We start from the raw sequence: 14,709 nt of genomic DNA on the forward strand, positions 1-14,709 counted from the left end.
CACTGTACTCCTGTCTGGGCGACAGAGTGAGACTCCAACTCAAAAAAAAAAAAAACCAAAAACATTAGTTCCGTGATCAAATAAATTTGAGAAACTACCTGTTGTGATTGTCTGCCGGAAATTTACAGCTTCTGCACACATACTAAATAAAACTGAAAAGTTCTTATATTCAATAAAATTGTGAAAATTTTCTCTAATTTGGTCATATGATTATATTTTAATGTGACAAAATCAACCTTTCTTGGAACTATTGAGAAATCTAGTGAAAATGAATAATTAGAGGATTTTATTTTCTAATCTCAGCCTTTTCAGTACAACACCCTGGACTGGAATTCTGACTTGACTAAAATTTAAAATTAATTCATGAGACTGTTGGGACTAAGAATTCAAACACAAAATATTATAGTCATTCCTGTTTCTTATTCTAACTCAGAGAATGTAGCTGTAGTTAACAGTATTCCTGAAAGATCTCTAAAAGCAGATTTGTATAAAACTAAACATATTAAAGCAACTAAAGGTCACGAACTTAACATTCTTTATCTGATTCATTTCATTGTTATTTATTATTATTATTTGTAAAAAAAATTTTTATTTTGAAGATGTGGGGTACAATTCAGGGTTAGGTATACAAGTGTTCATTATGCAGGTACCCTTGTTGATGAGGCGTGCCCCCGCCCCCGGCAGTTTCCCACTACTGCCAATCCCATCCCCCTCCCCTGGCAGTTTCCCACTAGTGACAATCCTGTTTTTCATAGTATTATGATAATTGTTTAAGATCTGCTTATGAGTGAGAACATATGATACTCAGTTCTTTGTTTATGCGATAGATCACTCAGTATTATAGACTCTAAGTTCAAGTTGCTGTGAAGTTCATAATTTTGTCCTTTATGACTGTGTAATATTTCATCGTGTACATGTACCACATTTTTTTTTATTCAGTCCTCTTTTGATGGGCAGCATGGTTGGTTCCATGTTTTTGCTACTGTGAATAATGCTGTAATAAACGTGTGTGTGCAGGTATCTTTTTCATAGAGTGATTTGAGTTCCTCAGGGTATATTTCCAGAAGGGGCATTGCAGGGTCATATGAAAGGTCGATTTTCCAGATCTTTTAGGAATTACCAAACTGTTTTCCAGAAGTTGTACTAGTTTACACTCCCACCAACAGTGTAGAGGTGTTCCCTTTACCTCCGCATCTTCTCCAGCATCTATTGTTTTTTGAGTTATTGATAAATGGCCATCCTGACTGGAGTAAGATGGTTTTTATTTTATTTATTTATTTTTGAGTCAGGGATCTCACTCTGTTGCTTAGGCTAGAGTGCAGTGGTGTGATCACAACTCACTGCAGCCTTGACCTCCTGGGCTTAGGTGATCCTTCCATCTGAGTCTCTGAGTAGCTGGGATTACACTACCGGAGACTATAGGCACATACCAACATGCCTGGCTAATTTTTTAATTTTTTTTGTAGAGACAAGATCTCACTGTGCTGCCCAGGCTGGTCTTGAATTGGGCTCAAGCAATCTTCCTGCCTTGGCTTTCCAAAGTGCTGGAATTACAGGCTGAGCCACTGAGCCCGGCTGAAGCAATTTATTATGGATGATGTTCTATACACATTGTCTAAAATATGTTGTCAAGTGGAAAAATCAAGGTATGAAGCAGTATATATAGTATAGTGTGTGTGTGTAGTGTGTGTGTGTGTGTGTGTGTGTGTGTGTGTGTGTGTGTGTTTCTGTTATATACAGCACAGAACATCTCTCTATGGTCAAGACCATGGAAATGTTGATTGCCTCAAAGGAAAAGTGCTTGATTTAGAAGAAAGTTAGGAGAAGACCTATTAATGTATACATCTTTGCATTTTTAATTATGTAAAATATTATATATACAAAAATGAAATTTAAATAAATATATACAAAAATTTATGCTAATTTCTAACTGGAAAAAAATTTAAGACCCCCTTCAAATGCCAGTCTCGCAAAGGTGACACTGAAATGAGATTTCTTTTTTGTGTCTCTGGTTTGAGATTTTATCACTATTGTTGTTTTGTAATTCAAGTCAAATCATAAAGGCTAGGAATTAAGAGTAAAAAAGGCATTAGTCTTATGACTATCTTTTGGGAAAGACTGAAAGTATTATAATTGATTGGAAATTATCATTTATTTGTAAATATATATGTTCTCTGTCAGTTAGGATTTTATAATGTTGTTCGTTATTCTCTTATGATTCCAAATCTCTATTGTGTCTTTAGTCATTGCACTTCATTTAGAATAGTTTTAATTTGCACTTTCCTTTCATTCCCCCTTTAACAGGGTAGCTAGAAGCTTACCTTTATTTTTTGGTTAGTCTTTTCAAAGAAGCATGCTCTGATTTTATTAACCTACTGTTTTCTGTTTCAATACTTTCTGCTCTTGTATTATTTCTTTCTCTCTGCTTTGTTTAGATTTTCTCTGATTTTTTTCCAACTTCTCACACAAAATGACAAACTTTTTTTTTTTAATGTACTTGTTTGGATATGGTTTTTGCTATCTTTATTTTGATGCAATTTCAAACACAGGCAAGTTGCAAACAGTACAAAAAACTTTTCCATAGCCTTTACCCAAATGTACTGATTATTTACCCTTTTCCCTGATTTCTTTATCGTTTGCTATCTTTCTTTAGCCATATGTATGTGTATATGTGTGCGCTGATTTTTGCTCTGCTTGATTTATCAGTTTCTGAGACGGATGTGTTAAAATTTCCCACTATGAGTGTGGTTTTATTAGGTTTTTTCCCTTGTAATTCTGATGATCTTGCTGAGTTGTATATCAGGCGCATAGAATTTTTATATCATATATCATACCATATATCAGATATCATATTTGTGTATCATATCAGGTGCATAGAATTGTATATCAGGTGCATAATTGTATGTCAGGTGCATAGAATTTCTTCATTGTTATTAATTCTTTATAAATTTTTCCTTACATTTGGTTTTGAATTATAATAATATAGTTTTGCTTTATTTTAATTGTGAATATTTTACTATTATGTCTTTTTTCATCACTTTATATTCAGTTTTTCTGTGTTATTTTGTTTTAGGGTGTCTCTTGTGAAGGTGATTTGAATCCTTTTTTATGTATCACTTTTTTAATAGTATCTCTTGTGCAGGTGATTTGAATCCTTTTTTATGTATCATATTTCTTCCATTTTATGTTTTCTGCCAATTATCTTTTTTTATTATTTCTGTTTTATGTTATCTTTTATATTGATTTGATTTTTTTATGCTCTCTTTTTAAAATAAAATAGTTCACTTGTATACCCAATCCTGAATTGTACCTCACATTTTTAAAATAAAAAAAACTAAAATAAAATAGTTTATTGGACATGTTAAGTAACATAATTCTCAAATACTTGATCTTAGAATTCAAAGCACTTGACAATTGATATCCATAATATTTATGAAAGTGGCATTTCAAACATCATTTTATGATTTCTGAAAATGAAGGAGAAAAAAATATCTTCTGATTTTTAGTAGTAAAACTTAAAGAGATTCCAGAAATCATGACATTAAATTTACTGGCGGCTAGGCACAGTGGCTCAAGTCTGTAATTCCAGTACTTTGGGAAGCCAAGGTGAGAGGATTACCTAAGCCCAGGGGTTCGAGACCAGCCTGAGAAACTTGGCGAGATCTCATCTCTACAGTAAATCAAAAAAATTAGCTGGGCATTGTGGCACACACCTGTGGTTCCAGCTACTTGGAAGACTGAGGCAAAGGATCTCCTGAGCCCAGCAGTTGGAGGCTGCAGTGGACATGAGCGTGCCACTGCACTCTAGCCTGGGCGACAGACTGAGATTCCAACTCAAAAACAAATTAATTAATTAATTAATTAACTAATTAATCTACTGGTTACCTTACTCATACAAATAAAAATAGTTTATCTTTCAGAATCTGATACAGAAAAGATTTTAAGAGGTTCAGAAACTGTTCCAGTATAGCTATAAGGCTAAACAGCTTCTGTGGAAAACAATCATTAACCATGAGAAAATACCTATCATTTATATTATAAAAGAAAGCCTCATCCAATTCTTAGTCCAGAAAAAATTCCAATCTTTCTGGATCTTACTACTGGCAAAACTTGGGTTACTTTAGGACCCAATGTAACATAACCACTCTTCATATTGCCCAGAATCCACCTAGAACTGATGGCTAACTGTCAGTTCCTGAGAAGACAGTCTTAATACAACTCCCAATGTCCATTTAGGCTTGCTTCCCACTTCCATCAGTAATATTTGTCAGAACTAAATCTCTGAGAACAAAGGACAGCAGATCAGAGATAAAATCTCCTTGGGTTATAACAAATGTTTTGTTCTGTTCTTTATCACACAGCTTTTCCATCCTCAGAGCCAATAAATTGAGGAAGTGCCATCTTAAAATCTAGAATCACATCTACTTGAAATGCCTTCATAATTCTGTCCAAGCCAGAATATTGTGGAGGGAGACTGAAACCATATTTTTTAACCTAAATGAAAAGAGTTCAGGGTATTTCAGGTTTTGATACCTGTGGAGTATACTCTTAACACATGTCAGTAATCCCAGGTCTGACTACATACACTTGTCTTATCCCTCCCTCAGTAGATGTTTTAAGGTGGAAATATCACCTGAGGTTTTTACAAGGTTTTCATTTAGTTTGCTAAAATACCTATCTCTTCATCTTGTATCTACCTATGAATATCCTCTTGATCATTCTGTATAAACTGTTTAATTTACTCAAATTCAGAATTTATTCTTTCCTATATTCTACCTCTTTCTCAGCTCCACTGATTGCTGTCTTGCAGAATTATCACTTTTTCAACTCTTCAAGGGCTCAAGGCTACATTCTAGATTTTTTCTGTGATAAAGGGAGCTTTCTTAGTGGTACAAAGTAGTGCTTCTGGTGTTTAACAGATAAACTGCATTGTGTACATAAGATCTCTAGATCCTTCACATAGAAAAGGGTCAGAAACTAATTGTGCTTTTCACACACAGCACTCTCTGCCCTTTCCTCTTGATCCTTCTGATCTGGAGTAGCTTAGCAATTCAGTTCCTCCTGAAGTTCTCATATGGAAAGCAACAATGGCAGGCAGGACAGGGAAAGGTATCATTAAATCCTTCCAGGATATACTCAGGCAGAAGCTATGAAAGTTTTGCCTACAGTTGATGGTCACCAGGTCTTTCAGAAAGTTCTTCAAACAGATGGAACAGCTATACTCCTCTTGGAGGTCCACCAGGACTTTCACAAAATCCGCTGCGTTTTACAATCTAGAGAACGCCACCTAACCCTATGATAGGACAAAGTGATGAACCACAGCAGTGGGGCCAGCAGCACAGGCTGGAGGCTGTGGAAGACCCACTGGGGCCCATGGAGCACAGCATGGAGACCCCACAACCCTCTATTTTCCCTTCTATTCTACTGGTTTAGAAAATGTTGATTGCATTTTTCTTTTTCTTTTTTTTTTTTATTGAGTTGGAGTCTCACTCTGTCACCCAGACTGGAGTGCAGTGGTTGCTCCCGGCCACCGCAGCCTCAACCTGCTGGGTTCCGGCGATCCTTCTGCCTCAGCCTTCCAAGTAGCCGGAATTACAGGCATGAGCTACCACGCCCGGCTGATTTTTTGATTTATTGTAGAGATGAGGTCTCGCTGCCCAGGCGGGTCTCGAACCCGCGGGCTCAGGCAATCCACTCACCTCAGTCTCCCAAAGGCGCAGGATTACAGGCTGAGCCACCGAGCCCGCCTATTTTTTCTTATTTTAATGCTTATTCTTAATATTTTCCTTTTCTGAAATGTTATTTATTTGATGTTTTTAAAATTGCAAAGGTAATACATGCTTTTAACAAATGTAACTATTAAAAGATGCATATAGAGAAAACAAACACACCCTCCTGTGTCCCTCATCCCTTTCCACCCCCCTTAAGCAGTGGTTTTCAACTGAGGGCAATCTTTCTCCTTAAAGAACATTTGGCAACGTCTGGATACATTTTCAAAGTCACAGTTTGGGATGGGGTGCTACTGGTACCTAGTGGGTAACCACCAACGATGCGATTTAAACACCCTGCAATGTACAGAATAGTGCCCATGACATAGTTTTCTCATTTAAGATGTCCATAGGGATAACATTGAGAAGATCTGCCTTAATGTAGCCAATAATATTATTCACATCACTTTGCAATTCTTTGATCACTTTTATTACAACAGTAAAAAACGTGTATAACAATTTGTTCTAGGCACTCATTTTATTTTATTTTATTTTTACTTTTTAAATTTTAGATTGGTGGGATACATGTGAATATTTGCTCCATAAGTAAATTGCGTGCAGGTAAGGTCTGGACTTCTAGTGAGCCCTGTCTCCCCCAGCATTAAACATGGTACTCAGTGGGCTGTTGTGTGCCCTTTGTTCCCTCTCTTTCCCTCCCCTCATCAGCAGTGCCTAGTAGCAGTTGTTCCCGCCCTTGTGTTCTCATGCCTAATGTTTAGGGCCTTCTTTTGAGTAAGAACATATTGTATTCAGTTTTTTGTTTCTATGATAATTCACTTAGAATGATGGTCTTCAGCTGCATCCATGTTGCTATAAAGGACTTGATTTTGCTCTTCTTTATAGCTGTGTTGTATTTCATAGTGTATAGGTATCACATTTTCTTTATCCAGTCCACTTTCAATGGGCATCTGAGTTGGTTTCATGTTTTTGCTATTGTGAAAAGTGCTGTAATGAATATACATGCGCAGGTGTCTTTTTGGTAGAGTAATTTATGTTTCTTTGGATATATTCCCAGAAGTGAGATTTCTGGATTGTGTGGTAACTCATTTTTAAGTATTTAAGAAAATACCACATTGCTTTCTACAAAAGTTAAACTAGCATATATTCCTACCAACAGTGAAGAAGCTTTCCCTTCTCTCTGCAGTCTCACCAACAACTGTTGTTTTTTGACTTTCTAATGATAGTCCTCCTGACTGGTGTGAGTTGGTATCTCATTGTAGTTTTTATTGCCATTTCTCTGATGATTAGTGAAGCTGAGCATTTTTCATGTTGTTGGCTGCTTGGATATTTGCCTTTGAGAAGTTCCTGTTCATGTCCTTTGCCCACTTTTTCATGGGGTTAGTTTTTGTTTTGTTTTTTTTCCTGTCAATTCATTTGAGTTTCTCATAGATCCTGGCTATGAGGCCTTTGTCAGATGCTTAGCTTGGAAATATTTTTTCCCATTCTATGGATTGTCTCTTTACTCTCCTGATGGTTTATTTTGCTGTGCAGTCACTCTTTTAACACATTTTATCCTTGCAAAAAGCTTATAAGGTATGCATTTTTAACTCTTACACAGAATGGTTAAGCAGCTGGCTATTAACAATAAGTGGAGAACTGCAAATTGAGACCAAGAAGTCAGGATGCAGAGACCATGTTCTTCACATACAAGAATATGTCATAGAGCACTTCACGACTTTGTAAATGTTTTTTCCCTTATAATAAATGTTTGTATGTGTGTGTATATAGAGATATAATATACATGTGTGTGTTTATATATACATATATTTATATAATATAAACATATACATACACATATATGCATATATAATGCACATATTCATGTATATAGTTTGTATGTGTGCGTATATATATTTAACTTTACGTAAATGGAAAGGTATTCTACTTGTGTACATATGCAAAAGCATGAAAAGTGTTTTTCTGTCATTGTTTTATAAAAATAGCAGCATTTATTTAATCAGCGCACTTTTTTGGAATACTTTCTATATACCAGGCCCTAGGACCAAGGCAGTGAATAAAACAGAGTCTCTGACCTTATAGAGTTTATATCCCATTAGGGTGAGACAGATATTAAGACATAATGTGTTGTATAGCAATTAGGGCTATAAATAAAATTAAAGCAAGTTTTGGCTAGATTATATATCCTTCTCTCTACCTATATCCTTTAATTAATGCCTAGTAGAATACCCTCAAGTGAGCTGGTAATGGCTCAAAGTCATTCTCCTTAAAACTTCTTCCTAGTCTGTGGTGTGGATGTATTGTGACTTATATAGCCATTTTTCTATCGGTGAGCACTCACTTTGTTTCCAGTTTTATACACTGTGTTAAGCAGCCTCATCTCATACTTTTATTTCAGTGAGATAAATTCCCAAGAGTGTGCTTGCTGTATCAAAGGGTATGTGCTATTTTAAATATTAATAAATATTTTCATATGACTTTAAAAGAAGCTGAAACAATTCATATTTCTACCAGCAATGGTTATAATACTCGAACTTTATTGATTGATTACCTAGGCCAAACATTGTTTTGTGGCTCTCAATTTTTTAATCTTCTTTGGCACTTACAACTCTTTTGTGTTATATTTTTATTCTCATTTCACAGCTGAGTAATCTCGCGTGAAGTATTATTTAAGATCACCCAGGTGTAAGCGCCTGCCATCCAACCAGGTCAATATACTGTCCCATGTGACCAAATGAGAGTAACTATCTCCTCCTATGGTTTCTAGTAGCTGTTTTAATTCTTTTTATTATTATTATTATTTTGAATTAAGAAAGGTAGATTTCTTAAAGGGAAAATATGTTGTGAAGGACCAATGGGCAGGGCAGTAGAGAGAGTGCTGTCTGCTGCTATAGTTCTTTTTTAATATTTTCATATTGACTATAAAAGAAAATCTCACAGTTGCCTTAATTTGCAGTTCCCTGACTACTATTCAGTTGAGCATCTTTTTAATGTGGTTTTGGCCATTTGAAGTTGCTCTTCTCTGAATTGCCAATGCATATCCTTTGATCATTTTTTTTAGGTTATTTGTCTTTTCATTTTGTCAATTTATGGAAGCTCTTGGATTATAATAGATATTAGTCCTTTATATATAATCAAATAGTTTTGTAATTTTTTTCAAAATCTATCAAATGTATTGGTTTTACCTATGTTTCTCACTGACATGTCAATATTTTATATTTTTCTAAGGCCTGTCTTTTCTTTCATTTCTGTTCAGATTTTTAAAGTTTTTTTGTTATTGTCACATTTGTCTTTAATCTATTTGAGTTTTTAAAATTAATTATATATATGTATATATTTTTTTCTTTAAAAAATTTTTTTTGTAGAGATGAGTCTTGCTGTGTTGCCTAGGCTAGTCTTACACTCCTGGCCTCCCATCCAGTCGCCCAAAGTGTAGGACTACCACTACAACGAGCCTGAATGTTTTGTAGCTTATGATATGAGGTAATTTTTTTTCTAGTTATTTAGCTAGTTTTGCCATCACTGATTATTGTTCCATTGAACTGAAATACCAAAATACCACCTTCATGATAAGTTAAACATTTAATATACTATATATGGACCTGTTTTTAAATTTTTCTGTTCTAGTTAACTCATTTATTTAATCATAAGTTAATAGCAAATTGTTTTGGTGCAGTAACTTTATAGAATGTTCTATATCTGATCATGCAAGTCCCAAATTATTTCATATTTTTCTTAGCAGTTTTTTTTTAGCATTTATTCATCTATATCAACTTCATGGTTATTATATCCAAATTTTGAAAAATTTCACTTTAGGATTTTCATGGTTGTCAGAGGGGACAAGGATGTGAATGATAAATCAATTCTTAGATTGCTAAGAATTTAGACCCTTTAAAAGTAAAACTGGGAAAACTGAGTATAATTATGAAAAGTGAGAGAGAACACAGCATGGTCTTAGAGAGAAATATAGCTTCCTCCAACCCCCTTGTTTCCCACAAGGATGTGAGATGCGAATAATAGTGCCTACGACCATTTATTTAAAGGCCCCTTTGCTATCTCACAAAAAATGTCATGCCACCTGGCCTCCTTTTTCCCCCCTGGGGATTCTGGCCCCCTCCCTGCTGACAAAATACTAGTAACTGATGCAAATTTTCCTCAATACATTCCTGAGTGATTTCTATAAAATTAGCTGAAGTAAAATTCAAATTCCCCGTAGTATTTGCTAGCAAGTTCAGACTTTGTGCCTGCCTTGGAATCATTCCTAAAGAATTCACACTTAATTTGCAAAATTAAGATATACCTGAATTTTGGGGAGAAATGACATTTTTAAGACACTGTCTTCCTATAAAAAGCTTACACTTTTTTTATTTATTCAAATGTTTTATTGCCTTCTGTAATATTTTATATTTTACTTCTTTTAAATTGCATTCCTTATTTTCATTGCTATTTATTTTATGGTTTTGTTTCCATAGTAAACAGAAAATTTGCTCCGCTTCTATTTCAAAGTACTTACTGTTAATAAAGGGAAACAAATCTTGAGTTCTGTATATTCATCTTAGTGAGCTATATCACCAATTTTTAAAATTATTTAGAAGTTTTTTCCTACTAGTGTTTTAAATTTCTTAGTTATACAATCACGTCCCATGGACAAAAAAGGGATAACTTTATTTTTTCTTTTTTAATTATTGTGTCAGTTCTCTAAATTTTGTACTTCATCTAAAATCTCTAATATAATGTCTTATAATAATGATTATAACAGATATGTGTTTATGACTGGGCGCAGTGGCCCGGCTTGTAATCCCAGCACTTTGGGGTCGAGGTGAGAGGATTACCTGAGCTCAGGGGTTTGAGACTAGCCTGGGCAACTTGGTGAGACCTCATCTCTACAATAAATCACAAAAACTAGCCAGGCATGGTGGTGTGCGTCTGTAGTTCCAGCTACTTGGAAGACTGAGGCGGAAGGATCACCTGAGCCTAGCAGGTCAAGTATGTAGTGGCTGTGAGTATGCCACTGCACTCCAGCCTGGGAGACAAGAGTGAGACTCCAACTCAAAAAACAAGCAAACAGATATGTGCTTATATTTTAATATGTATAAGTATCAATCCATGACAACATCTATTTTTTTTTTTTTTAATAATGCCCATTCTTACTTGTGTAAGGTGGTTTCTCATTGTGATTTTTACGTGCATTTCCCTGATGATTAGTGTTGCTGAACATTTTTTTCATATGTTTCTTGGTCATTTGTATATCTTCTTTTGAGAGATGTCTGTTCATGTCATTTGCCCACTTTTTAATGGAGTTATTTTTTTCTTGCTCTTTTGTTTGAGTTCTTTGTAGATTCTGAATATTAATCCTTTGCTGAATGTATAGCTTGTGAATATTTTCTCCCATTCTGCAGATTGCCTATTCACTCTATTGATTATTTCTTTTGTTGTGCAGATATATTTCAGTTTAGTTTAGTCTCACATATATTTTTGCTTTTGCTGAATTTGCCTTTAGAGTCTTAGCCATAAATTCTTTGCCTATGCCAATCTCTAGAAGAGTATTTTCTGGATTTTCTTCTAGAATTTTTATGGTTTCAGATCTTGGCATTTAAGTGTTTAATCCATCTAGAGCTAATTTTTTTATATGGTGAAATATTTCTATATGTGACTATCCAATTTTCCCAGCACCATTTGTTGACTAGTATGCCTTCCCACTGTATGTTTTGTCTGCTTTGTCAAAGATGAAATGGTTATAAGAAATGGGTTTATTTCAGAATACTATAGTCTGTTCTAGTGGCCCATGTATCTTCCCTTGTATCAGTACCATACTGTTTTGGTTACTGTAGCCTCGTATCCTTGTATTATAATTCAGAGTTGGGCAATGTTATGCCTCCAGCTTTGTACTTTCTGCCTAGGATTGCCTTTGCTATTTGGACTTTTTTTGGGGTTCCATATGAATAGTTTTTCTAATTCTGTGAAAAGCAATGATCAAGTGGGTTTTACCCTAGGGATGCAAGGATGGTTTAACATATGTAAATCAATAAACATGATCTATCACATAAAAATCATTTTTAAAAATCATATAATCATCTTAATAGATGCAGGAAAATTATTTGATAAAATCCAGAATCGCTTCATGATAAAAACCCTCAGCAAAATAGTCATAGGAGGAATGTACCTCAAAATAATAAAAGCATCATACTGAATGGGGAAATATTGAAAGAAATCCCTCGCAGAATTGAAACAAGCCAAGGATGCCCACTTTCACCACTTTTTTAAAAAGTTATTATTTTTATTTTAAAGATGTGAGGCACAATTCAGGGATAGGTACTTAAGTGGTCATTGTGTAGGTAAATTTGGGGTATCTTTATGTGCCTCCCCTCCCCCTTCTGCAGTGCTCACTACTGTCAATTCCTTTCTTATAGTATTATGATAAATGTTCAAGGTCCACTTATAAGTGAGTACATGTAGTACTCAAATCTTTGTTTCTGTGATAGATCACTGAGTATTATAGACTCTAAATCCATTGAAGTTGTTGCAAAGTCTATAATTTTGTTTTTCTCTATGGCTGCATAATATTCCATCAGGTATATGTCCCACATTTTCTTTATCTAGTCTACTTTCAAGGGGTAGCACTTCTATTCAACAAAATATTGGCAGTCTTATCCAGAGCAATCAGGCAAGAGGAAGAAATAAATGGCATCAAAATTGGAAAAGAAGAAATCAAACCATCTTTGTTTGCTGGTGATATGATCATATACCTAGAAAATTCTAAAGACTCCTTCAAAACACTCTTGGAATTGATCAATGAATTCAGTAAAGTTTCAGGATAAAAAATCAAGCACACAAATCAATTGCACTGCTGTACCTCAATAATGAACAAGGTGAGAATCAAATCAAGAACTCAATGCCATTTATAATAACTGTCAGAAAATACCTAGGAATGTATTTAACCAAGGAGGTGAAAGATCCCTATAGGGAGAACTACAAATCATTGATGAAAGAAATTGTAGAGCACACAAACAAGTGGAATAACTTCCCATGCTCATGGAATGGAAGAATCAACATTGTTAAAATGGCCATACTATACAAAGTAATCTACAGATTCAATGCAATCCCTATTAAACTACCAAATCACTTTTCTAAATAACATTTTTAAGTTAATACCTATTTAAATTTACCAATACTTTTTTTTAAGTTTTTCCTTTCTTAAGGCTTATCTTTATTTTTTGCCAAAGTACATTTTTTACTAGTTCCATCAATAAGGGCCTTCAGTAGTAAACTATATCAATCTTTTTGTTTGTTTGTTGTTTATTTGTTTGAACATGCCCTTATTTTGCTTTCCCTTTTAGCTGGATTGTCTATTAAACTTTCTCAACTCTTTTAATACACTCATTAGTCTACTTTTAGGGAAATATATGTTGTCAGTCTTAATGAAACAATCTATATAACATTAATATAGGATCACAAGATAAAAGCTGTAGAACTGAGTCCTGCAAAGTTGCAGCTATGGTTAGAAATTAAATCTGATGTTTCTAAGTTTTCTGGACTCCTTGCGTGATTGTACAACCACTTCAACAGAGAGCAGTTAATTACCTTTATATTCTGAGCCCTGGGGTGGAGGGAAGCTGCTTGCCTGGACATTGATAAATATATTTTCCATTAAACAATGAGCCTACAGTCACACAAATCTCCCTGATGGCATCCTGAAGCTTGATCAGCCAAAGGGCATGAGCAGCTCTAATCTTCAGGGATCCCGCCTCCCACATACCTTCCTGCTAAACAACTTCTACAATGTCTTAACTGCTCTGGGGTTAGTAGCCAATGGTTGTGGCACTTGCTTTATAGATAGTCTCTCTATTATAAAACCTAGGAATGATGTTTGAGACATTTTTCAGGCTTTGCACTCTGGTGAACCTGAGACCCCACTCAGACCCTAGACACATACTAAGATGACTCTACTGGTCCTGTGACCCTCTCCCAAAAACTGGCTCTGAGCATAAAAACAATTTTGACTCATCTATGACTTTATTCCCAACTGATAAGAAGTACCTGTTCCTTAGGTTTGTATTCCTTTAAAAGCCCTGTTAAGGTTTGTATTAAGGTTAAGGTTTGTATTCCTTTAAAAACCCTGGCTTAAAATTCTCAGGCAGGCAGATTTGAAAAATATTTCCCATCCTCCTGCACGGCAGCCTTGCATTTATTAAACTCTTTCTCTATTGCAACAACTGCTGTCAGTGTATCAGCTTCTCTGTGCCGTGGGCAATGAGAGCCTGATCAGGCTATAACATTTTTCTTGTTGCTTGATGGGTAGCTTTTAAGATTTCTATTTGTGGTATTTTCCAATTTCACTGTAATATTTGTAGGTGTAAATATGTTTTAATTATCCAGTTTAACAGTTAAGATACATTTTTAAGTTTGATTTTTTGAAAAATTATAGTCATTTTCTCTCTGAATGTTACTTTTCCACCATTCTCTCTTCTGAAACTCTTGTTGACATATTTTGAAGATTTATAATTTTTTCTATCTTTGTGTCATTTTGTGCTGCATCCTGAATGAACTCTTCAAATTCATCTTCTGATTAATTCAGCATTTCCACTGAGTCTTACAGAAATTTATTTATTTGAATGTCTTATTTCAGAAACTATATTTTTAATTTTTGTATTTCTAATTGGATTTTCATGTTTTTGTAAAAGTTTCATTTCTGCCTGTTTTGGTTTTGTAACTTCTTGTTCCTTTTCATGAATATCATTCTTTATTTTATCTCAGTGTTCATCATCCTAAATAACTTAATTTAGTGTCTTTTTAGAAGTTCAGCTATTTTCATTTGCCTGTAGTTAGCCATCAATTTGTTTTGAAATTTCGGTTTACTGTCTCTACATCTTCATCTTGAGTAGGAGGTTCTACCTGGATCTCTCCCTGCCCTCACTCCCTGATCTCTGTCTTGCAATGCTGCATTTTCTTCACCCTCATCCAACCTCCCAGGACTGCCATTCCA

At 34.8% G+C, this 14,709-nt stretch overlaps 1 pseudogene; it reads right to left on the bottom strand.

Annotated features, from left to right (window-relative positions):
- Positions 1-3,909: 3,909 nt before the first annotated feature.
- The window catches only part of LOC110595584, a 31,512-nt pseudogene continuing 20,712 nt past the window's right edge, over positions 3,910-14,709 (bottom strand).

The sequence above is a fragment of the Carlito syrichta genome, unplaced genomic scaffold (genome assembly GCF_000164805.1).
Source record: "Carlito syrichta isolate Samal-C Ts95f unplaced genomic scaffold, Tarsius_syrichta-2.0.1 Scaffold303022, whole genome shotgun sequence".
Classification (NCBI taxonomy): domain Eukaryota; kingdom Metazoa; phylum Chordata; class Mammalia; order Primates; family Tarsiidae; genus Carlito; species Carlito syrichta.